Source organism: Lathyrus oleraceus, chromosome 5 (genome assembly GCF_024323335.1).
Source record: "Lathyrus oleraceus cultivar Zhongwan6 chromosome 5, CAAS_Psat_ZW6_1.0, whole genome shotgun sequence".
Classification (NCBI taxonomy): Eukaryota; Viridiplantae; Streptophyta; class Magnoliopsida; order Fabales; family Fabaceae; genus Lathyrus; species Lathyrus oleraceus.
The window spans coordinates 273071824-273082901 of record NC_066583.1 but is presented as its reverse complement, the minus strand read 5'-3'; the positions used below and the strand labels follow the sequence as shown (position 1 = coordinate 273082901).

At 29.8% G+C, this 11078-nt stretch overlaps 1 long non-coding RNA gene and 2 other non-coding genes across 3 annotated transcripts; all 3 read right to left on the bottom strand.

Annotated features, from left to right (window-relative positions):
* Positions 1 to 8668: 8668 nt before the first annotated feature.
* LOC127083823 (uncharacterized) lies at positions 8669 to 10509 on the bottom strand. The gene is made up of 2 exons (XR_007788554.1): positions 10257 to 10509; positions 8669 to 9334 (listed from the first exon to the last, which is right to left on the bottom strand). It is a non-coding gene; the product is annotated as an uncharacterized LOC127083823 (long non-coding RNA).
* On the bottom strand, positions 9227 to 9352 carry LOC127090006 (small nucleolar RNA snoR143). Its single transcript, XR_007791550.1, has one exon. It is a non-coding gene; the product is annotated as a small nucleolar RNA snoR143 (small nucleolar RNA).
* On the bottom strand, positions 9831 to 10005 carry LOC127090004 (small nucleolar RNA snoR143). The gene has a single exon (XR_007791548.1). It is a non-coding gene; the product is annotated as a small nucleolar RNA snoR143 (small nucleolar RNA).
* Positions 10510 to 11078: the final 569 nt, after the last annotated feature.

Genomic DNA, 11078 nt, shown 5'->3' with positions numbered 1-11078 from the left:
TTATAAGTTATCATGACATGGAACAAAGTACCTAGGAACAAAGTATTACAACTTAACTAACAAACCAAACTATATGCCTTAAGATATGAATGAAGTAATAGAGTGGTGCAAAACAATAACTCAAACAAAGATTCAAAAATAGTAACCCTAACACAAAGTGTCTTGAATACATGCCCTTCTCAAACGTGAGGTTTGAGTCTCCTTAATAGAAATGCTTATTTTGAGCTTTTTCCAATGGCCATTTGATTTGATTTTATCCATAATTATAGTTGATATATTTGGATTTGATTTGCTCCACAAAAGTCTCCAACAAAATATATGATTTGTTTTTAATTCAAAATCCAATTTAAATTGATTTGATCTTCAACAGTTGTCAAACAAATCTCACAAACGCATTGCTAAAATATGACAACAACTCTGATTGAATCTCAACCAGAATTTCGCTCAAAAAATGCAACAACATTGACCTGTTGAACAAGGGTCAGATGTTGCACACATGATTGAACATTGTGTCTCACATGTGTCCTCTCTGCTCTGAAATAGCTTGAACACTCCATTGATATATTTCATAATGCAGTCAATCCAAAAGGAACAACAATCTCCCCCTTTGAAAAAGTTTGACAAAATAACTCTTTAAGATAGAACACAAACTGAGTATCATAAGCAGCATAATTACAAATTAATCAAAGCACACATTAGCAGCAGCAAGAAACACATTAGTCACACAAGTCATAATTCACGAGGTTGCTACACATCAATCACAATGATCCCATACAGTCAATCATGCAATCACACAATCAAGCATGCATGCACTCACAGTTAGTAGTCAAGTCAGAATCAACAGATACTACTAACACGCAGATCAGCTCACATAAGAGCCAGATGTCATGCACATGCTTCAACATGGGAGTACACACCAGGTCAGCACAGTTACTACCAAACCCACCAGTTAGTACTAAGCACACCAATTAGCAGCATATCAGCAATACTCATACACCACAAAGTCGGTAGGCAAAAGTTTGAACACGCCACCCCTACACACCATTACTTCACCTTTTTGCTACAATTTTGCAAGTTTTCATTAGCATAGTTAGCCTTAAGTTGGTCAGTATTAGACACGAGCACAGTTAATGAACTTGTTAGTCAAGAGCACACAAAAATCAAGAGTAGAAATTATCAACAACAACAATAGGCACAAATGTTGAACAGAATGAAACAAAATTAACCCAATTTTCATCATCATTTGAGTAGGTTTATCTTCAAAATTAGTTGTTTGTATAGGCTTTTTCTTTAATGCAAATCCAGTCTTCTAAATCTTCTTAATTAATCAAAATCTTTCATGCAAATCAATTACATTAGAAGCTTGAACTTGAACAAACTTGAAACAAATCTCAAGTGCATGAGAATCCAACAAGTATATCACGTACGCCAATATGTCACACAACATGTTCCAGACATTTTTCTTTCCATTTTTCCTATAAGTCAATGAAAGAAACAACATTTCCTTTTGGCTATTTGTAAGCAAAGTGCGGCACTTCTTTAAGATTGCACCACATCTAGTGAACAAGAGACAAAGATTATCAGAAAACATTATCAAAGAAGTGAGCCATTTTCTTTTTCTCCCTCTATTTTCCTAAAAATATACAAATGACACATGACCACCATCAAACAAACAACCTAGTAGTAGACCATGTAGACAGACATGATACTACGCATATAATACTAATAATTATTCTTCGTATAACAGTAACACACAACTAATTATGAGCACCAGATAGAAGTAACATCCTTTATTGAGTATCATCATATCACCATTTCCCCCACACACTTGCAGTAGCATCAACAATAAGTTGAGGTGAAAACATATCCAATATTTCTAGCTGAGGCATCCAATAGCATTTGTGTAACTTTTGAGCCCTTTGATGAAGTTTTGCATTTGTTCCATGGTGATCATATTATGATTCAAACACCTTCATAATAATAGTTTGAACCTCTCCCATGAATAGTACAAGGACTCGGTCTCTTGTTGCTAGAAGTTTGTGATTTTGGCTCTTCTTTTAGAGAATTGGGTGGTGGTGAAGAACCTCTCCAAAAAAAATTCTTCTAACTCCTTCCATGTACCAATCATGCCATTGGGAAGACACAACAACCAAACTTTAGCTCTCTCAATCAACGAAAAACTGAACAACCTCAACTTTACCTGATCTTCAATCACACCAGTTGGTTTGCACATTGAGGTTGTTTCATAAAAGCGAGCTATATGCTCCCACGGGTCACGGATTTCGTTTCCATCAAACTAATTGTCCCTTAAACCTAAAAGCATCGAATTTTTAATTTCAACAGGGTTAGCGGGTATGAAACCCATATAAATTTCCCCTGTACCGTTTCGTTTGCAGTTGTCCCCCATGGTTTGAGCTGGTGGCCGCCATGGTTGTTTCTTCTTCTTCGCTTCCATTATCATAAGGGTCATGTGAATCTTTCTCTACTAAATATTGTTGCGCTAAAAGTGCATCTCGCGCTGCTTTCCAATTTGATTGTGCGGTCTTTTCAATCTCTGGATCAAAAGGTATTAGCTTTGATCCTGAACCTTGCATAAACAAACAAAAAATACCTTAAGTAGTACTACACCAAACCGAAGAAAATAAAATAAACAAATGACAAATAACTCAATTTAAAACTAAAAATTAAAATTAAAAAATTGAACGTTGCACGAACGTTGCCTCGTTGAAATCATCAATAATCCCCGGCAACGGCGCTAAAAACTTGATGACTTCTCAACAAGTGTACTGATAGTGTCAAAGTAATACTATAATATCGTCTCCACGGGGATTTCTATTTAACAAAGCTACGATTGTGCGAATAATGATAGTAACTATGGGTTTTTTTTTTCAGTTTTAATGTGAAAAGTAAATTTGTTCTGAATTCAATACGAGAAAAGCGACTAGGTTTTACTGTCAATCCCTTGTTTATTCGTTGTTGATGTTTAGTGCATTAGATTAATGGTAAAGTAGTTATACTTTTACGATGAATTAACAAAGCCAGTATACCCAATCTTTTGGTGTATAACTCATGAATCTCTGCTAGTGACTTCATATTCCTATTCAGCCGGCAAAAGTGAAATTAGGCGTTATTGTTGTGCGTTAATTTAAAATTCACTACTAGTGGTCTCCTATCCCTGTTCAATTGACGAAAGTAGATTAATTATCCTAGTTCAGACTCATAGGCTTAAGGTCAATAATCCCTACTCGCTTAAATTCATATTATCAGCGTCCACAAATAATAAGCATTAAGAACAAGGATAATTATATAGAAATTATAACTTCAATTATTCATAAAACATCAAACTAAACTTATAATCCAACAGGTTCAAAATAAGTTCATCGCAAAACCTAATCTAGAGTAATTTTACTATTCATAGTAATACAATCAAATATCAAGAATTGAGAAGATGATTGCATGTGAAATCCTTGAAGAGTTTGACCTTCAATGGCTTCTAATGCTCTTAAAATTGTCTTCCTGAAACTCGTTGTCGTCACATTATAGTAAAAAACGCAAAACCTTCGAAAAGATGACAAAAATACCCTTTTAAAATAGTTAGAACGCGTTAGAACGCCTAAGAAAATCCCATATAAAGGCTCATCGCATCCACAATGAGAAGTATTGTGCCTGCGATGGCTTATATCGTGACCACGATGAGGTACGGTGCAATGTCATCGTGTCCACGATGGGGTGCGAGAAATTTAGTAGCTTTTCTTCCTTTTGTGCTCTTTTTCACCATTTTTTACTAAGTCCATATTTTCTCCACACTTGGTCATTCTAAGCACTTCTTTGGCACTTTTGATTCGTGTTGACTCCATATTGACTAAAATTACTTTAATTTTTTGTGGAAAACATGTAATGACAAAATATCATCAGGCATAATGGTTCCTCTACCCTCTATAAGACCTTGGCATCCATCACCAAAAACCAATAACAATATCATGTGACACCAAATCTTTTATTCACATTGTGAACAATCCAATTTTTCATGAGCGCACCCAACTTATTGAAATGGATTGTGTGTCGTTTGTGACAAAATTAATACACTTCATGTCAATACATTTAACAAACCAAATGAGAGATGTGTTCACAAAAACTCTCCACCATATAAACCTTTTAAGGATATTTCTCACAAATTTTGCCGGCATAACGTCCACTCCAAATTGAAAGGGGTGTAAAACCACATTGAATGTCTTTTACTCTTTTAATAGTTATTGTAATTACTATATTTTTTAGCTATTAGTACACCTTAATGATTAGTTATTTCCATTTTTATAACTACCACTAATTTTATGCAAATTAGTTAAACTTTGCCCATATAAATAAAGGGTCAAAGTAGGGTAAAGATTAAGTTGAGATAATAATATTCTCATCTTCAATCTCTTGGTATTATTTCTGTATTTAAAATGATACATTTTATTGTGTTCAATCAATAAGTGTTAACATTATAAGTAAATAAAACTCTTATAACGTTTGAGCTTAACAGTAATAGAAATGAAAGAAAAAAAGATGTGTTCTGAAACTTATTATTGATTTGTAGTATAATGTAGCATGTTGGATTTAATGTAATTAATTAGTATTAAAGATTATACTAATCTAAGTGTGTAAGATTAATCATTTAATTAATCTCAACAACAAGCAGTTAGTTATACTATTACTATACTAAAAAAATGTTTTTCTTAATGAAGGGGAAATATATATTATTATATACACATAAGTTGTTAGAAAGAGTTTGACAATTATGTATGACCAAACCAAATTTCTGATCAAGAGAACAGTGTCATTCATTGATGTCATGCAAATTAGATAAAATTCAATTATTAAAACGTATAATTGAACCTCTCAGAATTACCTGCTCACATAAAGTAAAATGAACTATTTAATATATCTATACTTACAATTTCAGCATTAGATGTTAATAGCAAAACGAGCTATGTCATTTATGCACTTGTTTATTTTTTTTATTAAAAAAATAGACAAAAGTACAAACAAACGAAAAAAATCAAAGGTACACTTATATTAAAGCAATTGTGTGTCTATTAAATATTTCTAATAGAAAAATAGCACTGTATCATATCATATCATATACTAAATTATAGATTTATAATGTCTTCCTTAATTTTTCCCTTCAAAATATTCAAGTTAAAATTGGTATTTTAACTCCTACCACTGTTAATTTATTAATCAATTTAATTAATTAATTAAAATAAATATATTTTTATTCTTCTACCAACCAACATCATCACTAATATTTTTCTATTAATTAATTTTATATTTACTTTAACACAGAATGTTTTTATTCCATTTGCTTGAGACTTGTTCAGGGATTAATTAGAGATGATTTTCAAGTATTTTGAATAAAATCAAAATCAAACGCAACAAAAAAATAAAAACATAAATTATCGAGTTTAAAATTAAAAAGTTTCGTGCAAAGAAAAAAAACTATAAATTTGTTAAGATGAATATTTTATTAAAATAGAGATTTCATTTAATTAATATTGTTTTGGTATTTTTTTTCTTTTGGTTGATCTTTGACTTGATAAATCCTTAATTTAATTTAATTTAATATTTCGTCTTAATTATTTAATGTTATAAGTTAGTCTCTTATCTTAATTTTATTTTTTTTATTTTTTTTGTCTCTTCCGTTAATTTCTAACGAAAAAAAGTTAAAAAGTTCTAGTGACGTGGTGCAACAGAAAGGTATTGACACAAATCTAAATCAATATATGTAGTTGAAAACTGATATACTATTTAAACGGTGGGATTCCTCCGAAAACAAAACTCTTTGCAATTTAAATAATGTATGAGCTTTTAACTACACATGTTGACTCATATTTGTACTAATGACTTTGATGTTACGCCACGTCATTAAAATTTAACTTTTTTTATTATAAATTGATAGAAAAAATTAAATAGGACAATAAAAATGAAATTAAATAACTTGTAACATTTTTTAATTAAGTTAAAGAAATTAGTGACTAATTATGCTTTGATCTTTTTAGTAATCAAACATTTGGAACTTTGGTTAAAGGGACCATGTAAACAATCATCTCAAGTGATCATTTCATAAGCAATCATCTCAAGTATCTATCTCGTATAAACTTCATGTTTCAATTTCTGAAACATATTAGATCACAGATTGATGACATAATATATGCTAATTCATATGAAAATTGTGGATTTAAAGTCATGACATCATTATATAGATATGGTAAGTATAATTGGTCCGTAGTTGTCAAGACTTATAGTAGATAATAAGATGTGAACTATACAAAATCTCTATGAGAAGTCATGTTTAGGTCCTCATTCAGAAAAGAAATATTTTACAATTATATTTAAATAATGCATAGTTTTAAAAAAATATTAGATGTATTAATTTTAATAATAAAAATAATATTATTTATTAAAATATCTTTATTAATTATAATTAATAAAATATTTGAATAAAATAAAAATTAATAAATATGGACATATTAATGAGAAAATAATGATTCTTCTATTTCAAAATGACTATCGTTTTAATAAATACTTTTTTTAAATGATTGTCATTCTTTTCTTAATGTGGAAATAATTACTATTTTTTCAATTATATCAATTATTATTTTTTACACTATTTTCAACACATTAATATGATTAATTTAATAAAAGTGTAATATTTATGACAGAATTTTACTGTATCTAAAAACATTAAATAACGGTCATTTTAAAACAGAAAGAATAATAAAGGTTGCATTTATATTATAAAAGAAATAATTATTTTGAGACATATAAACATGATACTTTTATGATACAAAAAGAAGTAAATGGTATGACCAAATGTGAGGTATGTGATAGCAAATTAGTATATGGTATAGTCATTCTTATAGCTTTAGGATTTTCTGATATGACTTTCTTTCTTTTCCCATGACATCTTTAAATTCACGTATAACCTCTATTTATTATATTAGTTTTGTCAATCAAAATTATTAAGTTCAATTCAAAGATATCTACTTATAAATACATACTTTAGTTTAAAATAATAATTTTGACTTTACAAGTAAAAATAAAGAAAAGTTTTTGATGCCTGAAATCATATTAGATTGAAAAGACTTTCGTTCCTCAAAAATAACGTCTTAGAAATTAGATTTTTTTTTTGGAAGGATTACAATATTAGGAATAACTTACACATGTATATTGTCAATCATTACTATTTTAGAATTGATATTATGCATGTTATATTTTTAGAATTGATATTATGCATGTTATATTTTTGTTATATGTTGGCAATATTTTAATATTATAAAAATTAAAATAAATTATTCAAAATTTATAAAACATTCATAATTAAAAATAAAAATCATAAATCTTAAACAAAACATACTTTTAAATGTTAATAAAATTAATAAAAAAACACTCAACTAAAGTAATTAAGGCATATTATTATTTTAATTATTATTTAATTAAGATGTTTGTTACAATGTGCTTAAGTAGTTTATTAAGGCACATATGTTATTATTTAAATTTATTATTAATAAAAATAAATTAATCATCACAAATATTGTAAATCACTATCAATAGTCACAAATAAAATAACGACAGATTAGTGTTTTACAACTGTATGTACATTGAGGTTGTATATGGCCCAATTGGAGATACGAATGTATAGGTCCATTGCCTGTTATATCTGTAAACATATGTAATCCCACAATTTGAATTTTGTTCTCACCATTAAAAAAATCAAGTATGAATTTTAAAAAGCACATTAATAATAATTAATGTATTTATTTTAGAGACAAATCATCACACTCTCCGTTTCATAAAGGCTCTTCTTAATAAAAATAGCAATAAAAATGGCAATTGATTGAAAAACTAGTTTATACTTTATAACTAATGAGTGATAGCTTACATAAAATTAAAATATTTAGTAAAATTAATAATTCAACTAACTTTATAAATATAGATGATATATAAGAAATTTATTTAAAAATTTAATATATATTTATTTTATTTAAAATTAAAATTATAGAAGATAAAAAAGAGTTTTTTTGTTAAAAAATGAAAGAAAATATAATAGACTATCAGTCAAACTACTATTTAAAATAACAACTAATAAAATAAACCAAGTCCGTGACAAAAATTCTCATTTGACCTTTTTTCTATCTCAAAATTTTCTCAATATTTACTATGATTTTTCTAATCATATATTTCTATTTATTAACTTTTAAATTATTCAACTCCTCTATTAATTACAATTAACTAAAATATTTAAAAAATTTATAAATTTTATTATCAAAACAAACACATCTAATTATTTTTTAGTGTTTAAATTTATGAGACGAAGGAGTAGGAGTTAATCGAATTTTCTAGTAGTTTTGATTCAAAACAAAAATAGAGAATGCATCTTTCTAAGACTAGACGTCGTCAGGATTTAACAGTTTTGATTCAGGATTTAATCACTCCTAATGCCAAAATTACAAGAGTTAGGTCGAAGAGGTTGAACAATTTGTCCAAGGTTACAATGTTCTATCACTTAATTAGAAATCCATAAATGTAAACTCCAGACCAATCAAGGGATGAAACTTGCAAGCCATTAGGAACAACATTTAATAAGCAAATTCTTAAATGAAAGAACCTTATAAGATTAGTGAAATGAAGCAGAAAATATTAAATGCTCATTCCATTGTTTGACAATTTAGTAACCAAACAAGACAAAATCAGTGAACTATATGACTCCTAAGGTATTGAATTGAGGTGTTAGAGCAAGCATATGTAAGAATGGCAAACAGACATACCAACCTCAACTAGATCAGCCACACAAAAATCCACAAAGTAATGGAACATGGCAGGGAAACCATAACACTGGAGCAATGCTCTTTTAAAATTACAAAAAGATACAGACCTAAACTTATGAATAAAGTTTTAACTTCAACTCAATGTTCAATCATCAATTTAACAGATTGAATTTATCCATTTAACTTCGCATATAAGCATCAAACTTAATGTGCTGATCTTGCCTAGGATCACCCTCCTCAATGTACTGGAGTTGATTTCTTTCCTAAGGATATGTTTAGTTTAGTAGAATGTAATGGTGGTATTTAATGGCATTCTATTATTTAAATTTACAAATAACTAATCCAAACAAAGCCTAAGATAAAAACTCATACATTCTACGAAGAACCATTAGCAGTATGTTTTTTATGAAGAAAAGAAATGTAAGATGGAATTAGTAGAATATTGAGAAATAAACTCAAGATCTGTGGATTCCATCTCTACGGTTGTCTGGCCGCTGCCAAATCACAACAAATTCACCAAATTTCTGAAAATGTTATCAGAAACAAGCAGTTGTTATAATCAAGCTTTTTCTGTACGCACTGAATCTTCAACAAGAAAACAACACGCAATTGTTTCCCATCCAAAATTAAAATCAGTGCAAAAAGATGTATTAAACACACAAAGAAAAAAAAAATCAATCCTCGGTACAAAACAATGAAAAGGTTCATGAGCTCATATCAAGTGTAGATTTTAAAAAATCTGTCACAGTAGGAAAAAAAACCCAATTCAATTTGAAGGGACAGAAAGATGAAGAGGAGAAAGAAGAAGACGGCAGAATCTGAGATACCAAAGCCAAACCCTTCAACGAAAAGAGTGTGGCAGCAACTTCAAATTCTGACCTATAATTTGTTTTTATTTTATTTTTGATATTTGCATGTGATTTCCAAGTGAAATGAAATTGGATATTTCCCACTACAGGCTTTTCATTATAATCATCGCTCCTTTGAATTCACCGGACATTTCTAGGGTTTTGAAATTTATGATGTGAGATGGAATTAGTAGAATGATGAGAGAGAAAAAACTCATCATCTGTGGATTCCATCTCTACGGTTGTCTGGCCGCTGCTCAATCGCAACTAATCCAACAAATTTCTGAAATCATCAGAAACAAGCAGTAGCTGCAATCAAGCTTTTTATGTACGCACCGATTCTTCAACAAGAAAACAACATGCAACTGTTTTCCCATCCAAAATCAAATCAGTGCGAAGAAACTAAAACATAGAGAATAAAAGTAATGATAATAACGATAACACTAGAAGAAAAACATATGGTATTAGGCTCATATCAAGTGTAAATTAAGATCTGTCACTGTGAGAAAAAAAACCAATTCAAATCGAAGGGACTGAAAGAAAAAGAGAAATAGAAAGATGTCGAAGAAAGAATCTGAGATACCAAAGCCGAACTAACCACTTCGGTGAAAAGGGTGTACCGGCGGCACCATCAAGATCTAATCTCCTTGTTTGTTTTTGTTTGTTTTGGTTTTGTTTGGAATTGGGTATTCCCACTCGAGGCCTCTCTCTTTCTAATCACTGCCCAGTTCTTCAGGCTCAGCAAAAATGCTGAAAACCTGAATGTCTCAATTGAAGAATACAGTTCGCATTTATATATCATTGCCCATATCAATTAGGGTTTCACTTTTCCTCAATTTTTATTTTGTAAAATCTCCATTTTCTCCTTTATTTATTTTATAAAGAGAAAAAAAAGGTTTATATAGTCGTGCCATTTTCTAATAAAAAGTTACAATTTCTTTATCAAAACGAAATTAATTCTTACTACAATACTTGAAATTGTTTTTTAAAATAACCATTTTTAAAAATCAAAAATCAAAAATAACAATTTTTTAAAAAAAATATCAAAATAACTACATTTAGAAGAGGATCGCCAGATGAACCGACGCATCCCTTAAGCATGAAGAGGGGGCGTCCAAGGCATTGGCTCCTGCATTGGACTCCTCGTGAGGAGGCGTCAATGCTCTTGGCGCATGCATTGGTCCTCATGATGAGGCGTCAATGCCCCTGACGCCTGCATGGTGCTCTCAGTGGAGGCGTCAATGCCTCTGGCGCCTGCATGTTGTTGACATGTTGGACGCTTAACCTCTTGGCGCATGCATTTTATGCCTTTCTGTATAAATACCACATCTTGGATGCAATATTTTTCACACAAAATCATCTCCTGTTACCATATTTTCTCTAATTCAAGTTCACTCTCCTTCAAGTTTTTGTGTTTGAA